We start from the raw sequence: 19,756 nt of genomic DNA, 5'->3' as shown, positions 1-19,756 counted from the left end.
TACACCAGGCCACCCGGCTTGCTCCGAACGAGACCGCTGGTGCGCCCTTGCTGTGGACTTGCTGGTTAAGCAGATGTACACAGTTGGAATGAGCGGCATCGGGGACCAGCGTCGTCATCTCTGTATCAAAAGCTGCTGAGCAGTCTTCTGCTTGCCTTTTTTTTTTTTTTTAAGGTTATTTATTTATTTATTTATTTATTTATTCATGAGATACACAGAGAGAGGGAGAGGCAGAGGGAGAAGCAGGCTCCATGCCGGGAGCCCGACACAGGGCTCGGATCCCGGGACTCGAGGATCACGCCCTGGGCCCTTTAGGCAGGCGCTAAACCGCTGAGCCATCCAGGGATCCCCTTCTGCTTGCTATCTTAATCCTGTTCAGGTGTAGCACTAGAAAAAGCATCCTCGAGAGCCATGATCGGTCGCCAGCCTGGATGCCCTGATGAACCTAAGCAATGCCGTGGAATATTGACATCAGAATGAGTTCTCTGACAAGGTAGAAGAAAATAAGACAACTCTAATGGTGCCTGAACAGATAAAAAGACCGTGCAAGCACAAAGATGATAACATCCCATTCCCAGCTAACGTGACTACTGCTTCTCCCATGACAACGCTAGCCCTGCTTCTCCATTCCTCCCGCTTTCTAGATAAAAATTAAGCTAGTCACTGAATCGCCCCTGCTTTCTAACAACACCAAAACAGAACCTGTTTCCTTGGACGCTCCCCAAAATCACCTAGCAGAAGCCCATATACCATAATAAGCCCACTTTTAACACCCTCATCCTGAGACTCCCTCACTACAGCAGCAAATTACCCTTCATCGTTTGACCATACTATGGGTAGTCTTTGATGGGCATCATAGTATGAATAAAAACCCATTTCAGAATTATAAGTAAGCATATACAAAAAAATAAAATCTTACAACTTATACTCTCCTGAGAAATAAAAACGGAATCCCTGGGTGGCTCAGCGGTTTAGCGCCTGCCTTCGGCCCAGGGTGCGATCCTGGAGTCCGGGATGGAGTCCTGTGTTGGGCTACCTGCATGGAGCCTGCTTCTCCCTCTGCCTGTGTCTCAGCCTCTTTCTCTCTGTGTCTTTCATGAATAAATAAATAAAATCTTAAAAAAAAAAAAAAAACATTAACCTGAATGGCTAAACAGATGAGATCTTGGAATATAAAAAGCTTGTACGCTAAATGCTCTGTGGCTTGTATGTTTGGTTTCCAGAACAGAAGAAAGACATTAATGGTAAAATCAGATTTCTTAGTTTTGACAAACATACCATGGTTATATCAGACATTAAATATAGGAGAAACAGTAAAGGGTATGTAGGTATTCCCTGTAGTATCTTTGCAACTTCCTATAGATTTAAAATGATCCCAAAATACTAATTTTATTTTTTTTAATTTTTTTTTAATTTTTATTTATTTATGATAGAGAGAGAGAGGCAGAGACATAGGCAGAGGGAGAAGCAGGCTCCATGCACCAGGAGCCCGACATGGGATTCCATCCCGGGTCTCCAGGATCGCGCCCTGGGCCAAAGGCAGGCGCTAAACCACTGCGCCACCCAGGGATCCCTAATTTTATTTTTAAAAAGTTATGAATTGGGGCACTGGGGTGGCTCGGTTAAGCATCTGGTTAAAAGCATCTGACTCTTGGTTTTCTCTCAGATTATGATCACAGGGTCCTGGGATCAAGCCCAGAGTTGGGCTCCATGCTCAGCCAGGAGTCAGTTTAAGGATCTTTCACCCCTCCCCTGCCCTTCCCCTTTGCACATGCTAGCTTTCTCTCAAATAAATAATCTTTTTTTTTTTTAAGATTTATTTATTTATTTGTGATAGACATAGAGAGAGAGGCAGAGACACAGGCAGAGGGAGAAGCAGGCTCCACGCAGGGATCCTGATGTGGGACTCGATCCCAGGTCTCCAGGATCATGCTCTGGGCCGAAGGCAGGCACTAAACCACTGAGCCACCCAGGGATCCCTAAATAAATCTTTTTAAAAAAATTATGAACAATTATCCTCCAGGGAAGAGTTTTATTTCTGCACTGGAGTAATAGTGATGGTTGTTATAATCTTGAGTGACTCTGGTATGAGGGTCAAATACAGTCACAACAACAGCTCTTCTGCCTCAATTCTAGCTTTTGGTTCTTCCCACTCCAACCAACAGGGTTCCTTCCTGGGTCCCCACATACCCTCTGGCATGTGGCCACCACCCACTGAAAGTGACCACACTTGCTCCCCACTACTTTGTTGTTACACGGAAGTCCATCAGTCCAGGATTTCTGACTGCTTTCAAAGTGAAAATAAGCTGTAAGTAAAACAAAACAAAGGCACAGAGAAGTTGGGTCAAGGCAGCATTGTCAAATTAAAGAAGGAGGAAACTGCCTCTTTTACTCTGCAAACATATTAACATATTCCTGAGCTTTCCTCGGTGAGATGTTATTCTGCAGCCCCCAGCCTTCACCCCAAGCACAGGAGTCAATTGATGCTATAGTGAGAGGCATTACATGATATGATATACCAACAAAACATAAAATAGGATACCAAAATTGAACACCTGATAGTCACTGGAGAACTAGGTGTAACGGTCTGGCATTTTATGGTAGCAGTGAATAGAAGTTTTCATTCAGAGGGTGCCTGGGTGGCATAGTTGCTTAAGCATGGGACTCTTGATTTTGGCTCAGGTCTTGATCTCAGGGTCATGAGATGAAGCCCCACGCTCAGCACGGAGTCTGCTAAAGTTTCTCTCCCTATCCCTCTGCCCCTGCTTACTTCATGCTCTCTCTCTCTCAAATAAATAAATCTTTAAAAAAATAAAAGGAAGTTTTCATTCAGGGAATTCTCCCATAATAAAAGAAAGATAGGGATCCCTTGGTGGCTCAGTGGCTGAGTGCCTGCCTTCCCCCAGGAGCCTTGGAGTCCTGGGATGAAGTCCCCTATCAGGCTTCCTGCATGGAGCCTGCCTCTCCCTCTGCCTGTGTCTCTGCCTCTCTCTCTGTTTCTCATGAATAAATAAATAATTTTTTAAAAAGATAGATATGAATGGCAGAAGATACAATTATTAAAACAACTGGGACCCTAGGAGGAGTTTATCTTCTGGAATCTGGTGATTTTCATTATGTTGGAGTAGAGGCTTGCTGTCCAATAGAAACAAAATGTGAGCCACGTATGTAATTTAAAATTTTTGTAGGAGCCACATTTATAAAAGTAGGAAGAAACAGGTAAAATTAATTTGTTTCAATGTATCCAAGATATAATTTCATATGTAATCAATATATAAAATTATCAGTGATACACTTTATATTATTTTTTACTGGAGTAAATCTTTAAATGTGTGTATTTTCTGTTGGACAGCACATCTCAACACAGATGTTAAATTTTTATTGGGAATACTTAACATATATTTATATTTTATAAAATTTACAGTTAAAAAATTAGATTCACATATCTATGTTGTTCCAAACATAGTTAAAAATTTTCAAATATGAATTATCCATATTTAAATTTAAATTAAGGCAAGAAAGTAAAGAAAATGGAATTCTAGTGTGTTGTCTTCAGGAATGCAAAATGGTGCAGCCACTATGGAAAACAGCATGGCAAATTCTCAAAAATTGAAAAGGGGGATCCCTGGGTGGCGCAGCGGTTTGGCGCCTGCCTTTGGCCCAGGGCGTGATCCTGAAGACCCGGGATCAAATCCCACATCGGGCTCCCGGTGCATGGAGCCTGCTTCTCCCTCTGCCTGTGTCTCTGCCTCTCTCTCTCTCTCTCTGTGACTATCATAAATAAATAAATAATTAAAAAAAAATTTGAAAAGGATTACCATGTGATCCAGCAATTACATTTCTGGATATACTCAAAATAATTGAAAATAAGATCTGAAAGAGATAGTGGTACACCAATGTTCATAACAGCATTATTTACAATAGGGAAAAGGAGGAAGCAACCCAATTTGTTGATAGATGAATGAATAAACAAAATGTGGTCTGTACAAACAACATAATATCATTCATCCTTAAAAGAGAAGGAAATTCCGGGGCACCTCGGTGGCTCGGTTGGTTAAGCATCCAACTCTTGATTTTGGCTCAGGTCATGATCTCAGGGTCTGAGACTGATCTCTACATCAGTCACAGCATTCAGCAGTATCCTTAAGATTCTCTCTCCCTGTCCTTCTCCTTCTGCCCCTCCCCCCTTCTCATGCTCTCTCCGGGGCAAAAAGGAGAGAGAGAGAAGGAAATTCTGAGACATGCTACTACATGGATGAAACTTGAGGACATAACGCTTCATGAAACAAACCAGTCATAAAAAGACAAGTACCACATGATTCCACTTCAAGGAGGATCAGATTCATAGGCCAGAAAAAGGAATGGTGATGTAGCCCTGGACTGTGGGGAGGCAGGAAATGGGGAATTGTTTAATATGTATAGTTTCAGGCTTTCAAGACGAAAAGAGTAAGAGATTGTTTGCACAAGATTGAATGTACTTAACGCTACTGATCTTAGAAAATGGTTAAGACGGTCAACTTATATTGTTATTTTACTACAATTAAAATAAAAAGTCAGGGGTAACTGAGTGGCTCATTCAGTTAAGTGTCCAACTCTTGATTTCAGCCCAGTTCATGATCTCAGGGTCATGAGATCAAGGGTTGCGAGATTGAGCCCCGCAAAGGGCTCTGCACTGAGCACAGAGCCTGCTTGGGATTCTCTCTCCCTCTGTTCATTCCCCACCCCACCTACTGCCCCCTCCATCAATGAGTAAATTAATTTTTAAAAAAGTCAGGGGTGCCTGGCTCAGTCTGTAGAGCATGTGACTCTTGATCTTTGGGGTCATAAATTTAAGTCTCACATTGTGTGTAGAGGTTATTTAAAAATAAATTTAAAAATATTAAAAAGTCAGATCCTTAATCCCACTAGCCCATTTCAAGTGCTCAGCAGCCCTGTGTGGCTAACTGGCTTCCTTATCACACAATGCAGCTTTAGACTAAGAAAGGAGGAACTGAAATCCTACTATCTTCAACTGTCACTTTGAAAGGACTTCTCCTTGGTTCTGTCTCCGCCCTAAGCCACTGCCTTTCTTCACTCTGCCTGGAGGGTTAGAACCTGTTACTTAAGTCTAGAGAGTTGGAAATACTCATACCAATGACTTCAGAATAAGCTTCAGTTTCCTTTGGAGAGTTTCACTTGAATATAGAGGGCGGGGCAGCCATCTGATTGTTAGCCATCTACTTTGATCCTGTGGATGTAATACTTCTCAAAAGGAGGCACAAGAAAATTAAACTTCACGTGTCACCTGTGAAAGTTTATTCCAACATGGATTAACACTGAAATCACTGTGATCCAATGAATAAAATCTGAAAGCAATTTTTATAAAGTCCCATTTGTGAATAGCACAGAGATTTGACCCCTCAGGGCCAGAAAGAAGGGTGAAGGAGCTATACATGAGGCATCATCAGGGCTTGCTCTTGACTTTCCCTATAGGGCTTAAGTGTGATTGGCTTTTATTTACAGTTCTTAGTAAACATTAGGTTTCTTATCAGGTGCTCGATATATATTTTAGACAAAGATTGATTAGAGGTTATTTTAAGTTTTTGTTTTTAAGGAAGTGTGTGAGCAGAGCAGGGAGGAGGGAGCAGATACAAAGGGAGAGAGAGAATCTGAAGCAGTCCCTGCCCTAGCATGGAGCCCAAACCCAAGGCTCAAATCTTAGGACCCTGAGATCATGACCTGAGCTGAATGGACCTGTAACTGACTGAGCCACCCAGGGTCCCCTAGAGTTGTCTTTATAATAATCTTTGTATTTTATTACTATGTGATTTAATCATTTTTCTATTCTCCAAGTCTTTTTAGTTAACTTGTGGCTCCTAAGAATTTTTATTCTTTTCAGAAAAGACATAATATATGATAAGCCTGATAGGATACACATTATGCCTTATCAGTAAAGAATGAAAATCCCTCCTCTGGGTGATAAATTCTCTAAATGAAAGGACAGAACAATTTAATTCTCTTTGTCTTCCATGCCTTTAAGCACAGGGCTCAAATAAGTTCTAAGCAAGCATTTGCTGATGGCCAGAAAGGCTTTTTCTGTAGGTGTTAATATGTGTTTTAAATGACATTATCCAGTTTTATTTAACAAGGGTTAAATGTCTTTGTTGCTTACCAGTAATCAAAGACAGGCATCAAGTTTAGCTCAATCACTGAGTATCCAGGGCTGCTGGAATGGTCTCCTGCCCAAAGAAAGGACTCAAGTAGTATTGAATAGATAAGTAAATGAAAGCTAACTACTTTTTAAAGTAAACTGCTTTAAAATGAGTTGAGGTGGTGCCTGGCTGGCTCAAGTCTGTAGAACATGCAACTTTTGATCTTGGAGTTGGGAGTTCAAACCCCGCATCGGGCAGAGAGATTACTTAAACAAACAAATCTACCAAAAAGACAAATGCACACAATAAAAAGAAGAAAGGAAAGAAAGGAAAGAAAGGAAAGAAAGGAAGAAAGAAAGAAAGAAAGAAAGGAAGAAAGAAAGAAAGAAAGAAAGAAAGAAAGAAAGAAGAAAGAAAGAAAGAAAGAAAGAAAGAAAGAAAGAAAGAAAGAAAGAAAGAAAGAAAGAAAGAAAGAACCTTATGGGGCACCTATTGTACCTTATGGGACTATTTGACTCAGTAGGTAGACAGAGAATGTGACTCAATCTTGGGGCTGTAAATTCAAGCCCCACATTTGTTGTAGAAATGACTTAAAAATAAAATCTTAAAAAAAATAAAAAGAAAACAAAATGAGTAGGTAATTGCATTTCTTAATCCTTAGGAAGAACTTTCATGTAAGTATTTTAAGTGTTAAATACAGCAAAAGTGGGGTTTTTGACATCCTCTCAGATATTATAAACATTTAAGCCACAATTAAAAGACATTTGCCTGGGGCAGTCCTGGTGGCTCAGCGGTTTAGAGTCGCCTACAGCTCAGGGTGTGATCCTGGAGACCTGGGATCCAGTCCTACGTCAGTCTCCCTGCATGGAACCTGCTTCTCCCTCTGCCTGTGTCTCTGCCTCTCTCTCTCTCTCTCCTCTCTGTGTATTCTCATGAATAAATAAAATCTTTAAAAAAAAAAAAAAAAGACAGTTGCCTGAATACATTCGGCACTAGGAAGAGCCATGCTCATAGGAGCTCAGCCACGGAAGTGAGGCTCTCTGCCAGCTGTGGTGAAGACGAATGAAAACCAACTCTGTTACTCTAAGTCAGCCAACACCCTAATAGGAAATGAGTTTATAGTTCACATTTTTGGGAAATGCCGAAATATTTTTTCATTGTATTTACAGATTTCAGTAGATTTATTTATAGACTGAATATTCATGACTCCATTGTAGATTGAGTCAGTTTACCCTCTCACTAAGAGGATAGGAGAAAGGTCTTTACCAATATTAACTTGTTTGTTGTCAATTAACAGTACTCAGACTGGCCAGGATAGAAGAGTCACTATTAAGACTCCTTATTTCACTGTTGAGATTCAGCCCAGGGAAGTTATATGACTTTTTCAAAGTCACCCAAATAGTAAATTGTTGCACAGAAACCCAGAATGCTTGGAAGCTATTTTGGTGATTTTCCTCTTATGCCACACTGATTCTTTGCTATGAGTATATGTGTGCTTGTGTGTTCCTCACATTGTACATTAGTATGGGACCATCAAAATTGAAGCTGGAAACAGATCTTATTGTTCAATGGGGAAAAATTATTATTTCTGTGATCTTTAAAGTTTTTGCCAAAATATTAAAAACCCTCTGACTGGGATGCCTGGGTGGCTCAGCGGTTGAACGTCTGCCTTTGGCCCAGGGCATGATCCTGGAGTCCCGGGATCGAGTCCCATGTCGGGCTCCCTGCATGGGGCCTGCTTCTCCCTCTGCCTGTGTCTCTGCCTCTCTCCCCATCTCTCATGAATAAATAAATAAAATCTTAAAAAAAAAACCCTCTGTTATAAGGGTATTGGGAAATGAAAACATTACTAAAACTAATATTTATTTTGTATTCTGTGACTTATTAGAAACATTGAGAAAGTGTTTTGTTTATAAAAGCTTACCAAGGATAATGCTTCCTCTTCTTTTCATTTTATAGCTTATGACAGAAAAAGTATCTTTTCAATTCTTTAGCCAATTGTCACATTCCTTTATATATTTGGATCACATTCCACTGTTTTACCATTTGTACTTCTAACATCAAGAAATATCTCCTAGAATTCCCCAGCACAAAGTTATTTTGCCAGCATCATGTCCTCTAGGACATCTTTAACCTTTTCATCATAAACACTTTACTGATGTTAAATTCTCCTTCAACACGTCCTCTGGCTGCAGATCTGGAGTCTCTTGTACAATAGCAATGTCAACATTCCCTCTGTCAGCTCCTTTGGTTATAACTCCATTTACACTAAGGCCCAGTCTCTCTCCCAGCATTATCATTTTTCATTTATTTGCTGTACTTTTGTCTTTATTGATCAATTCCTTCTTTTGATCATCCATTTCTTTGGGAATGTCATTAGGTTTATTTTGGGAGACAAGAAGTGACCCAATCACATGCTTTTCTGTCCATATGTGGGCTAAGCAACAGATTCACAGTGATCATTGACAGACTTTCAGAGAACTTATATGCCTTGTCACTTACCATGATATACATCTGTTATTTATATAGTGATTTGTGACCTGAAGAGCTGGCAGTGAAGTTTATATTTTATGCAATTACAGTTGATACACTGTTGCAACTAAAATTTGAATCATGTTTTTTTGGGGACTGATATGTAACTAAACCATTGTGAGTGTAATCTATGCATTAGGGAAGCCTATAAAATGAGGTATGGCTGTGTCCAGGTACAGTCTAGTAGAGAGTTTAAGAGGAACATAGACTTGAGGGTTTGATAGACTGGCTTAAATTCAGGACAACCATTGTCAACCTTTTAAAAGAAAAAGTAAGCAATTCAGTCAGTAAAATCAAGTTTGAGAATGACAAAAGAATGGCAATTTGGGACAAGCACACTATGGCAAACCATAGGCAAGTACAGAGAACAATGGAGGAGAGCATCCTTTTATAGGGGAAAGGAAGAAGTTGGGACAAAAGTCCACGGGAGAAAAATGAGAGTTTATTGGCTGCAGGCAAATTTGTGGTGGCCTTTCACTGGTTGCTGAGCTGAGAGGAAATCCTCCTTCCTTCCTGTTGGATTTTGCAAGCTGTGAGGAATGGTGTGTGTGAGAGCCCTCCTTTCATGGCTTCCTGACTAATTCTGAGTTAGGTTTCCTTAACACATTTTCACATCTTAGACAAGTGCCTCACCTGTAAAACTAAGATAAAACCATCCCATCTTTCAGGTAACTGTGAGAAGTAGTGATCACATCAAGATCTCGTTTCACACAGGACTGGGCAGATGCGTGCTAAGCTTGTGACCAGCAGTACTGGCAGCAGAAATAGAATCTCAATTTTCCAAAGACAATTCCAAAATTATTTTACATTCTTATTATAATTAAACAGGGGAAAAATACTCTATGGAAGCCTATCTATTCACTTTCTTGCTGTCTGAAACCTCTTAAGACTACTAAGAGGTCCAGTTTTGGGTGGGGAAGGAAGTTAGAATATGTAAAGGAAGGTATGGTGTAGCTACCTAAGAGGACTGCCTTATTACCAGGGAGGAGGTGGAACTGGGTTGTCAGATGAGGAAAGAAATGAGGTTTGTGCAATGATCTATGTTTCTCTGAGTCACATCTACATGGTATCTTTATTATTTGGTTTACAATAATGTCTACAACATTAGCCAGTCTGTTAGCAAGTGCAAGAATAGGGGTGGCTAGGCGGCTTAGTTGGTTAAACATCCAACTCTTGATTTTAGCTTAGGTCGTGGTCTCAGGTCCTGGGATCAAGTCCCTCATTGAGATCTGCACTCAGTGGGGAGTCTGCTTGAGAATCATCTCCCTCTCCCTCTGCCCCTACTCCTGCTTGTGCTCTCTCTCTCTAAAATAAATAAATGTCAAAAAACAAAAACAAGTGCAAGAATAAATACATTCCAGGGGCCCCTGGCTGGCTAAGTTAGTAGAGTATGGAATCCTTAATCTCAGAGTCATGAGTTCTAGCCCCATGTTGGGTGTAGGGTGTAGGGATTAAAAAAAAAAAAAATTCCAGTAACAAGTAACATATTATCTTTTTGAAATCTGTAATTTTAGTTTTCTAAGAGTATATATCTGGAAGTAAATATGATATATATATGTGTGTATATATATGCACATATATATTGGTTGGTGACTCGTAGGCATTAAGGATAACAAGGTAGATGACTTATTATATTTATTAACATTTTATTCCTAGTACCTCTAAAAGGGTCCTTGAGGAAGTATAAGAACTTTTTCTCTGACGAAGGGATCATTCTTCAGATTCTGGTGGTAGTCAATGAAATTAACATTGATATTAGGCAGTAAAGACCTGTAAAAGCAAAGGGAGAGAACTTGTTTTAGGAGGGCACCCAGATGACCTACAGATGAAGTTGCTATAATGAAGCCTCTAAGTTTGGAGTGTGATGTTTGCTCAGCACTTTGAGATGATCTCCAATGCTTATGACCTTGACAAAATATAGAATTTGGTTTAAGAAATGCCTGAAAATTCTCCATACTACCTTTTCTTGTGACTGAAATGTGGCCTCAAGTGGTTTTGGGTCCATGCATTTTTCCCTCTAACATAGGAAACAACACACAGGAAAGGTCCTTACTGGCACCGAAGAACAAAGGCTACTGAACTTGAGAAGCATAACTCTTTTTTTTTTTTTTTTTTGTTAAAGATTTTTTTTTATTTATTCATGAGAGACACAGAGAGAGAGAGAGATGCAGAGACACAGGCAGAGGGAGAAGCAGGCTCCACGCAGGGAGCCCGATGTGGGACTTGATCCTGGGTCTCCAAGATCACACCCTGGACCGAAGACGGCGCTAAACCGCTAAGCCACCGGGGCTGCCCGAGAAGCATAACTCTTGATCATCAATGCTTTTAGAGACAGCTCTTGGGATGCCTGGGTGGTTCAGCGGTTGGGGGTCTGCCTTTGGCTCAGGGCCTGATCCCAGGTCTGCAGATTGAGTATCCCATCGGGCTCCCTGCAAGGAGCCTGCTTCTCCCTCTGACTGTGTCTCTGCTTTTCTCTCTGTGTCTCTCATGAATAGATAAATAAAATCTTTTTAAAAAGAGAGAGATAGTTCTTGACCAAAAGAAAGAAATGTGAAAAGTAATAGAGAAAATCTGAACTAAAATTGGAATTGGGAAGACTTCTAGAGGAAGCTCTTATCCCCTACCACTAGTCAGTTATCCCCAACAGAAAGAGTGGTGCCTTGCATCTCCAACTGGAAGATGTCACTATTTTACTACGTTTCCCAGGAAAGATATTCTTCTGTCCAGCAACAACCCTAACTAATGGAAAATGCTGCAGCTCAGCCAATGAAAAGTCATTGTCACCTTAAACTCTTTCCTCCCTCCAATCAACTTTAATTTTTCCTTTGCCAATGGACTTCCTTGCCCAACCCTCTCTATAACAGCCTTCCATTTTATAGAATTCCTTGGAGTATCTCTCTGCTTGATGAGATACTGCTTGATTCATGAATCACTTGATAAGGCCAATTTGATCTTCAAACTTACTCAGTTTTATTTTTTTTAAAGATTTTATTTATTCATGAGAGAAACAGAGAGAGAGACAGAGACAGAGACACAGAGACACAGGCAGAGGGAGAAGCAGGCTCCATGCAGGGAGCCCCGCATGGGACTCAATCCCAGGTCTCCAGGATCACGCCCTGGGCCAAAGACAGTGCTAAACTGTTGAGCCACATTGGCTGCCCTCAGTTGTATTTTTTTTTAACAGAAAAAAATCACAAAGAAAGGACAAAGGACAAGAATCATTGCAATAAGTGGTTATCTCAATATTCAGAAGAGGAGGAGCATAAAGGAAACCTTGTTAACACTTTTAGGTACATCCTTGCAGAAAATTTTAATGTATATAGATATATATTACACATTTGATATAAATACCAAAATATATCATTTTAGGAAAATGTACACAAGACCACTTTTTTTACAAAAAGATTTCTACTAGGGGCACCTGGGTGGCTCAGTTGGTTAAGTGTATAACTCTTGATTTCAGCTCAGGTCATGATCTCAGGGTTGTGAGATCAAGCCCTATGTTGGGCCTTATTCTGGGCCTGGAGACTGCTTAAGATTCTCTCCCCCAACTCCACTGCACTCTCTCCATAACAGAAAAACAAAAATGAAAACAAAAACAAAAAGAGGTTTCTGCGCCACATGTCAGGATAGCAGCAGAAGTAACTGCTTGTCAGGCCAGATGATTTATCTCTCCCAGTACATTAAGCAGGAGGGCACTAAAAACAGTCATGTCATTACCCATCTATTGTATAAGCATGAGTGGCCTTCTGTATCTGTCAAGGTTCAGAGAGAGGAAGAGTAGCCACCAGGTAATGTGTATGTATAATTTGTTACAGGGATGCTATTGTGGGAGCTGGTTAAGCATCTCTGTCTAGAAAGGAAGATGGATGTAAAGTCTGGAGAGGCCAGAATGGCTGGAACTCAAGTTGGAAATAGAGCTAAAATTCGCCTTAGCTCCCTTGTTTTTGCCTCTAGTCTTGGTAGTGTGAGCATCTAGCAGAAGACCCTTCCTGAGCTTAACACATATCTGGCCCAAGAGTTGGGGAAGTTAAAGGAGGATGCAGGGGAGGTATCACAGCTATAAGGTTGGCTTCTGTCACCCAACAATGATGATAAGAACAGCAGGTTCTGCCCCTTGAAACCTCACACAAGGATCTCTCTTGTAGCCCCCCACATCTAAACACACAGAGAAGAGATTTCTGGGCAATATCCTTCAGCTTAATCAAGTTGCTATGGCATGAAGCCACTGACCCTGGTTTCTTTTTTTTTTGTTTTTTTAATTTTTTTTTTTAATTTTTTAAATTTATTTATGATAGTCACACAGAGAGAGAGAGAGAGAGAGAGAGAGAGAGGCAGAGACACAGGTAGAGGGAGAAGCAGGCTCCATGCACCGGGAGCCCGACGTGGGATTCGATCCCGGGTCTCCAGGATCACGCCCTGGGCCAAAGGCAGGCGCCAAACCGCTGCGCCACCCAAGGATCCCATGACCCTGGTTTCTTTATAGTCCTCGATGTGGCTTGCCTCTTGGATGCCCTGACAAAAGCATGAGTTTAAGACATTTTAGTGATTTATTTATTTATTTTTTTATTCATGAGAGACACAAAGAGAGAGAGAGAGGCAGAGACCCAGGCAGAGGGAGAAGCAGGCTCTATGCAGGAAGCCTGACGTGGGACTCGATCCCAGGTCTCCAGGATCACACCCTGGGCTGAAGGCAGCGCTAAACCTCTGAGCCACCCAGGCTGCCCAATTTTAGTGATTCTTGACTTGAGACTGTGATATAGGTAATTTTTCTTTCTTTCTTGTATGGAAGAGTAAGCCCCCCCCCCTTTTGTCTCTCTCATTGTCACCCAATACCAAACCACTTTACTTAACTGATCTTCTTTAACTTATAACTGTCCCCTTTTTTTCCTGTTGGTAGGTAATAAACAAAACCAAACCAAACCTTTTTCTTTTTTAAAAGATTTTATTTACTTGGGTTTTTGTTTGTTTGTTTGTTTGGTTGGTTGGTTTTTTTAAGATTTATTTGACAGCACAAGCAGCAGGAGCAGCAGAAAGAGGGAGAAGCAGGCTCCCAGCTGAGCTGGGAGCCCGACACGAGGGCTCGATCCCAGGACCCTGGGATCATGACCCAAGTAGAAGGGAGACATTCAACTGACTAAGCCACCCAAGCCCCCCAGTAAAAAACTTTCAAAGTCAATATTATTAACACCTCCTATTATGGGATAAAGATCTCAAAATTGTTCTAGTTTTGCAGGATAACATTTGGGGTTTATGTTTTTTGTAAGTAGTCAAAATATACATGTTAGCAGGACACCATTGTTGCTTAATAACTCTCAAGGGAGGGGATCCCTGGGTGGCTCAGCAGTTTGGCGCCTGCCTTTGGCCCAGGGCGCGATCCTGGAATCCCGGGATCGAGTCCCGCATCAGGCTCCTGGCATGGAGCCTGCTTCTCCCTCCTCCTGTGTCTCTGCCTCTCTCTCTCTCTGTGTGTGTGTCTATCATAAGTAATAAATAAATCTTAAAAAAAAAACTATCAAGGGATTAAAAAAAAGAACTTTCAACAAAAGCATAGATAATGAAAATACTTAGCACATATTCAGCTCTCCAAGGAAGGACTGGACTCCACATGGCCTGTGCTCACACTTCTGTCCTATCAGCTCTTTGCCACATGCAGTGAAGCTCAGGAATCATTGGCCAATACTGACCTCTTGTTCATTTGCCCTTGGGGAGCACAAAGTCTGCCATGAGCAAATGGAGGCAGAACAGGATGCTCCCTAACAAAGGATTAGTACTCAGGGGGATTGTGGGGCTGACGCAGGGACAGGCTCCCTCCCACTCATCCAACCACAATGGTTTCAAAATAGAAGCTACAGTGGGAAGGAATTGTTTTTACCATATTAATTTGGGCGAGGTATGCTGGGGTCAGATGCTAATACAGAGAGAGAAAACTGGGATCCTTGGGTGGCTCAGCGGTTAAAGCATCTGCCTTCAGCCCAGGGCGTGATCCTGGAGTCCCAGGATTAAGTCCCATGTCAGGCTCTGTGCATGGAGCCTGTTTCTCCCTCTGCCTGTGTCTCCGCCTCTCTCTCTCTCTCTCTCTCTCATGAATAAATAAATAATCTTAAAAAAAGAGAGAGAGAGAGAAAACTGTTTTCTGTACTCACAGCCACCCAAGGTCACTCGGGGGAAGCACCAGGTTAATCATGAGGCAGAGTGAGGGGTAACTGTGGTTTATTGTGATTTTTGCTGGAAGGAAAAGTTTAGGCAGGGCAAATAGGTTTAGGATTGGCTAATTTGAATAATTTCAGTGGGCCCTTGGGTACAGGGGCTATCCCAGGATACCTGATACTTGGCCCTGCGGTAATCAGGGTGGGTGTATAGTGGTCCAGAGTATATAATTCAGATAAGGGAGATGTTTGGTGTTGTGGACTTAACGGGTTGTTCAAGAAGAGGAACTGACCAGCCTCTAGCCAGAATGTCAAAACTGGATCAAGATAGCACACATCTGGGATGCCTGGGTGGTTCAGCGGTTGAGCATCTGCCTTCCGCCAGGGCGTGATGCTGGGGACCCGGGATCGAGTCCCGCATCGGGCTCCCTGCATGGAGCCTGCTTCTCCCTCTGCTTGTGTCTCTGCCTGCCTCTCTCTGTGTGTCTCTCATGAATAAATAAATAAAATCTTAAAAAAAAAAAAGATAGCACACATCTACCCATACAATCTTATATCACAGCATATTCTTTCAAAACAATGTATGTAAAAGATTGCACATCTTGTTACTTCTTTAATCCAAGACGTTAAAACTCCCCACTGACGTTAACTTCAAAATTTTTCTCAAATTTTGAAATATTTCATCATTCAAAAATTGTATTACAGTAATTGCTTTTTAAAGAGTTGAAAAGCCCCTCATGGGGCACTTGGGTGGCTCAGCTGGTTAAGCATCTGCCTTCTGTTCAGGTTATAGTCCCAGGGTGCTGGGATCCAGCCCTGGGTCAGGCTGTCTGCTAAGCGAGGAGTCTGCTCCTCCCTCTGCCCCTGTTCATGTGTACTATCTCTCAAATAAATACATAAATAAAATCTTAAAAAAAAAAAAAAGGTTGAAAAGTACCTCACAGCACTGGTTTACCTCTAAGTTTTTGTCCCCAAACAATGAAATAGTCAATATATCAAAATGTCAACTGTCTTACATTTGTAAAGTATCTGTAATTTTCTGCACGTTTTAAATATTCCATATATATATTTTTTTAAAAATGGAAGTTACTGAAAGAGAAAAAGAGACAGAGAAGAGCTGCAAGCTGCCCTGCATCCAGTGCATCTTTTTTTCTTGCCACTTTTTATTGAGATATAACTGGCATTGATGTACGTCTTAATCCAAATGAAGTTTCCTGACTCTCCTGAGCCCCATAGAAATGAAGGCATTTAATTGTACATACTTTGGGATGGGAAAACTTATAATCAAGCTAAAAGCTTACAACTCAGAATGAAGACAGACAGACCTTAGCTCAACTAATGTCCAAGCCAGGCCTTTTTTCTGGCTTGCCCTGATGAGGAAATGGTCAAAGGGCATCCATGCAATATTGCCCAGTATCACCCAGCCCACTTGCAGTCTTTTGCTAGGCAAAAAACAATAAAAAAAACAATTCAAGCAAGTAACAAGCTCAGAGAGGTGCCATAATTCCTCTTTCACTGTTTAATACAAAGTACTGTTTGAAATAACTGCAAAACCCCAAGGGTCCAGCCTTCTGGGGTGGTGACTTCTTGAAGCATTGGTGCTGCTTCAAAGGTGCATTTTTCTTTTTTTTTAAATGATGTAAAATTGGGATATAACATTATATTCATGTCAGGTGTACCACATAATTCATTATTTGCATATACTACAAAGTGAAAACAATAAGTCACCATCCAACACCATACAACTGACCTTCTTCACAAAGGTTTATTTATTTTTTTAAATTTTATTTATTTATTCTTGAGAGACACACACAGAGAGAGGCAGACACATAGGCAGAGAGAGAAGCGGGCTCCATGCAGGGAGCCTGAGGTGGGACTCGATCCTGGGACTCCAGGATCACGCCCTGGGCCGAAGGCCTTAACAGCTAAGCCACCCAGGTATCCCACAAAAGTTTATTTGTCTGTATAGATCAAGAAAATTCTCCAGATGAGGCAGCTGAACTGGCTTTCATCCCACCTGGGTTCTTTCATTGTCATCCCTGCCTGCTAGAGTACCTGGCCTCAAGGAGAAACATTACATCTGGACAGGTTCCATGCTGCTGCTGGGTAGTTCAACTTACCTTTTTTACATCATTCTTTTCTTCTCTCAGTGGGAAAGGAAGCCAAAAAAGGGGCTTGTAAGCCAGCCCAAGTCTCTCTCTCTTGGGTTCAAGGGTGCGGCAGTTAAGAGTGCATACCATAGGACGCCTGGGTGCTCAGCAGTTAAAATGTCTGCCTTCAGCTCAGGCTGTGATCCTGGAGTCCCCGATAGAGTCCCAAGTTGGGGTCCCTGCAGGGAGGCTGCTTCTCCCTCTGCCTTTGTCTCTGCCTCTCTGTCTTCTATGAATAAATAAAATCTAAAAAAAAAAAAAAAAAAAGAGCACATACCATAGAACCAAAGTGCCTCAGCATGCCAGCATTTACACCTGCCATCTACAAGCTGAGTGACCTTAGGAAAATTACCTTAATGACTCTGTACTTCAGTTTCCTTCCACTAAGTGGTGATGGTAGTTAACACCTGCTGCTAGCTTGCTATGATGTTTAAATGAGATTTAGTATTCAAAACCAGTACAAACCACAGTGAAGGTGTAATACATGCAAGCTATTGTTACTGTATTGCTATCTGATAGATACTGTAGCTTTGAATAAAAGCCATCTCTGAGCCTCAGGGATCCTGCTCATTGGCACTCTCCTAGGGAAGGGGGTGGGCAAAACTTAATGAAGTTTTCTTTCAAGGAGTAACTGGAAAATTTTAATAGATTCCAGACAATACAAACTTCTGTACCATTTGTTATTGATGAGTGGCTTCCACAGAGGAGCTTATTTTTGAAACTTAAAAATATTTGTTGAAAGGCGTTAAATTTGTGATAATCTATTTACATAAATAGGAAATTAAAAGGCAGGTCAGTCTCTCCGAGAGGATACATTTTGGGGTGAGCTTCATTTGTGGTGAATTCAATTGTTTTTAAATCACAAACCTTAAAGGTGCACGTGTCTGCAGGTACTCTCAACAATAAAAACAACAACAACAACAACCATGTGGGGGTGGGGTGGATGGATCAGCCGTTTAGTGCCGCCTTCAGCCCAGGGCCTGATCCTGGAGACCCGGGATCCAGTCCCAAGTCAGCCTCCCTGCAGGGAGCCTATTTATTCTCGTGAATAAATAAAAATGAGAGACACACAGAGAGAGGCAGAGACATAGGCAGAGGGAGAAGCAGGCTCCATGCGGGGAGCCCAATGTGGGACTTGATCCCAGGACTCCAGGATCATGTGCTGAGCCGAAGGCAGATGCTCAAACCGCTGAGCCACCCAGGCGTCCCAATAAGTAAAATCTTTAAAAAGTCTCTTTTAGATTTCTGAGTTTAGGTGAGACATTTTTGAGGTGAAAAGAATGGAGGTCCCTATGACCCCACAGCTGAGGTGGTCCAGGAAGACAAGTGTGGGCAAATATTTTCCAGTTGGTGAGAAGAACTGGAAATTGTGGGCAAGGCCTGGATTTATGGCACCAGTATGAACAATTTCAGGCCTCACTGTGAAAGAGGGTCTACCTGTAATGTTGCTGGTTCTCATCTCTGAAAAAAACATTAATAGGCACCTAGGATTACTCCCAAGACCAGAGAGAGGCTCATAATCAGGCCAAGGCTCTAATCTTTCTTTCAGGGAAGCTCTCAAAGATTATTGCATTGTTGGGCAGCCCGGGTGGCTCAGCGGTTTAGCACCGTCTTCAGCTCAGGGCCTGATCCTGGAGACCCAGGATGGAGCCCCACGTGGGGCTCCCTGCCTGGAGCCTGCTTCTCCCTCTGCCTGTGCCTCTGTCTGTCTCTCTCTCTCATTAATAAATAAGTAAAATTTAAAAAAAAGGATTATTGCATTGTTGATCAATAATGAACAGGGAGCCCCTCGAAGGGATCAAAGAGCCCGTGTAGCTTGAGTCTCTCTTAACGGACTATATAAACATATCTTCTTGGACCTGGCTTCACAGTCCCTTAATTCTGAAGCACTATTTTTTGTTACCGTTTTAATATTTGCCTCAGATTGGCTGCTTGCATTCTCTCTCCAGAACCACTTTTCTACAGTCAGCTATGATGAAGTCATTGTGGAGTTTTGTGGGAACACCTACCTGATTTTTGTAGGACTCATTTTCAGTAATTTTGCTTTAATTTTCTCCTTGTACATTTTCACCCCCTCTAACAGCTCTTCCTTTCACTTTTCCCATTTTTCTTTCCTAGAATCAGCTTTTGACAAACTGCTTTTTACTGTCATCCGCTCATAATCTGCCACTACTCCAAACATTCCCTTAATTTAACCAGTGATTTTAAAATAATCTGTTCTGTGAAACCTGTGATGAATGCCTTGATCTCATCCTCTTTATAAAGAGTCTCCAAAAATTAAAATGGTGATAATTACTAACTCCAGAACACATCAAGAAGTCTCCACTGCTCTCAGGCTGGGAAGCCATTTCCACCCAGCCTGTAGTTTCAGGTGTTCCCTTGGGTCTTCTGGGTCACCTTCAGAGACCGGGGACTCCTCAGCCCAAGTAATCAACATGTGAGCAACCTCGGTGAACATGTTACTCCTTCCCTAAATTCTGCAATCGGAGCCGCCTTTATCCGTCTCGCTGTTTTCGGTTCCCTATTTTCTCCTTGGCAGGAAATTACTCTTTTTTTTCTCTCACGCTGATCTTCAATACCGGAGTCCTCTGAGGTCCCGGTTTAGGTGGGGAACTCTCCCAGTCAGCATCTCCCGGAGCTCAACGCTGCCGCGGTCAGACCCTCCCCCGCCCTGAGAAAGGGCTGGCGCGAGGCAGCGGCTCTCCTCTCGACAGCGTCCCCTTCCGCAGGCCCCGGCCCTGCCCCGCGCCCCGCAGACCAATCCCTGGCTCCGCCCCGGGAGCGGCACAATGGC

General features: G+C 42.0%; 1 long non-coding RNA gene across 1 annotated transcript; it reads right to left on the bottom strand.

Moving 5' to 3' along the window:
- Positions 1-1,034: 1,034 nt before the first annotated feature.
- On the bottom strand, positions 1,035-19,754 carry LOC144301444 (uncharacterized). Its single transcript, XR_013368274.1, has 5 exons — positions 18,972-19,754; positions 16,933-17,208; positions 10,323-10,433; positions 6,152-6,218; positions 1,035-1,115 (listed from the first exon to the last, which is right to left on the bottom strand). It is a non-coding gene; the product is annotated as an uncharacterized LOC144301444 (long non-coding RNA).
- Positions 19,755-19,756: the final 2 nt, after the last annotated feature.

The sequence above is a fragment of the Canis aureus genome, chromosome 29, assembly GCF_053574225.1.
Source record: "Canis aureus isolate CA01 chromosome 29, VMU_Caureus_v.1.0, whole genome shotgun sequence".
NCBI lineage: Eukaryota > Metazoa > Chordata > Mammalia > Carnivora > Canidae > Canis > Canis aureus.
This window is presented reverse-complemented; position numbering and strand designations above follow the sequence as displayed.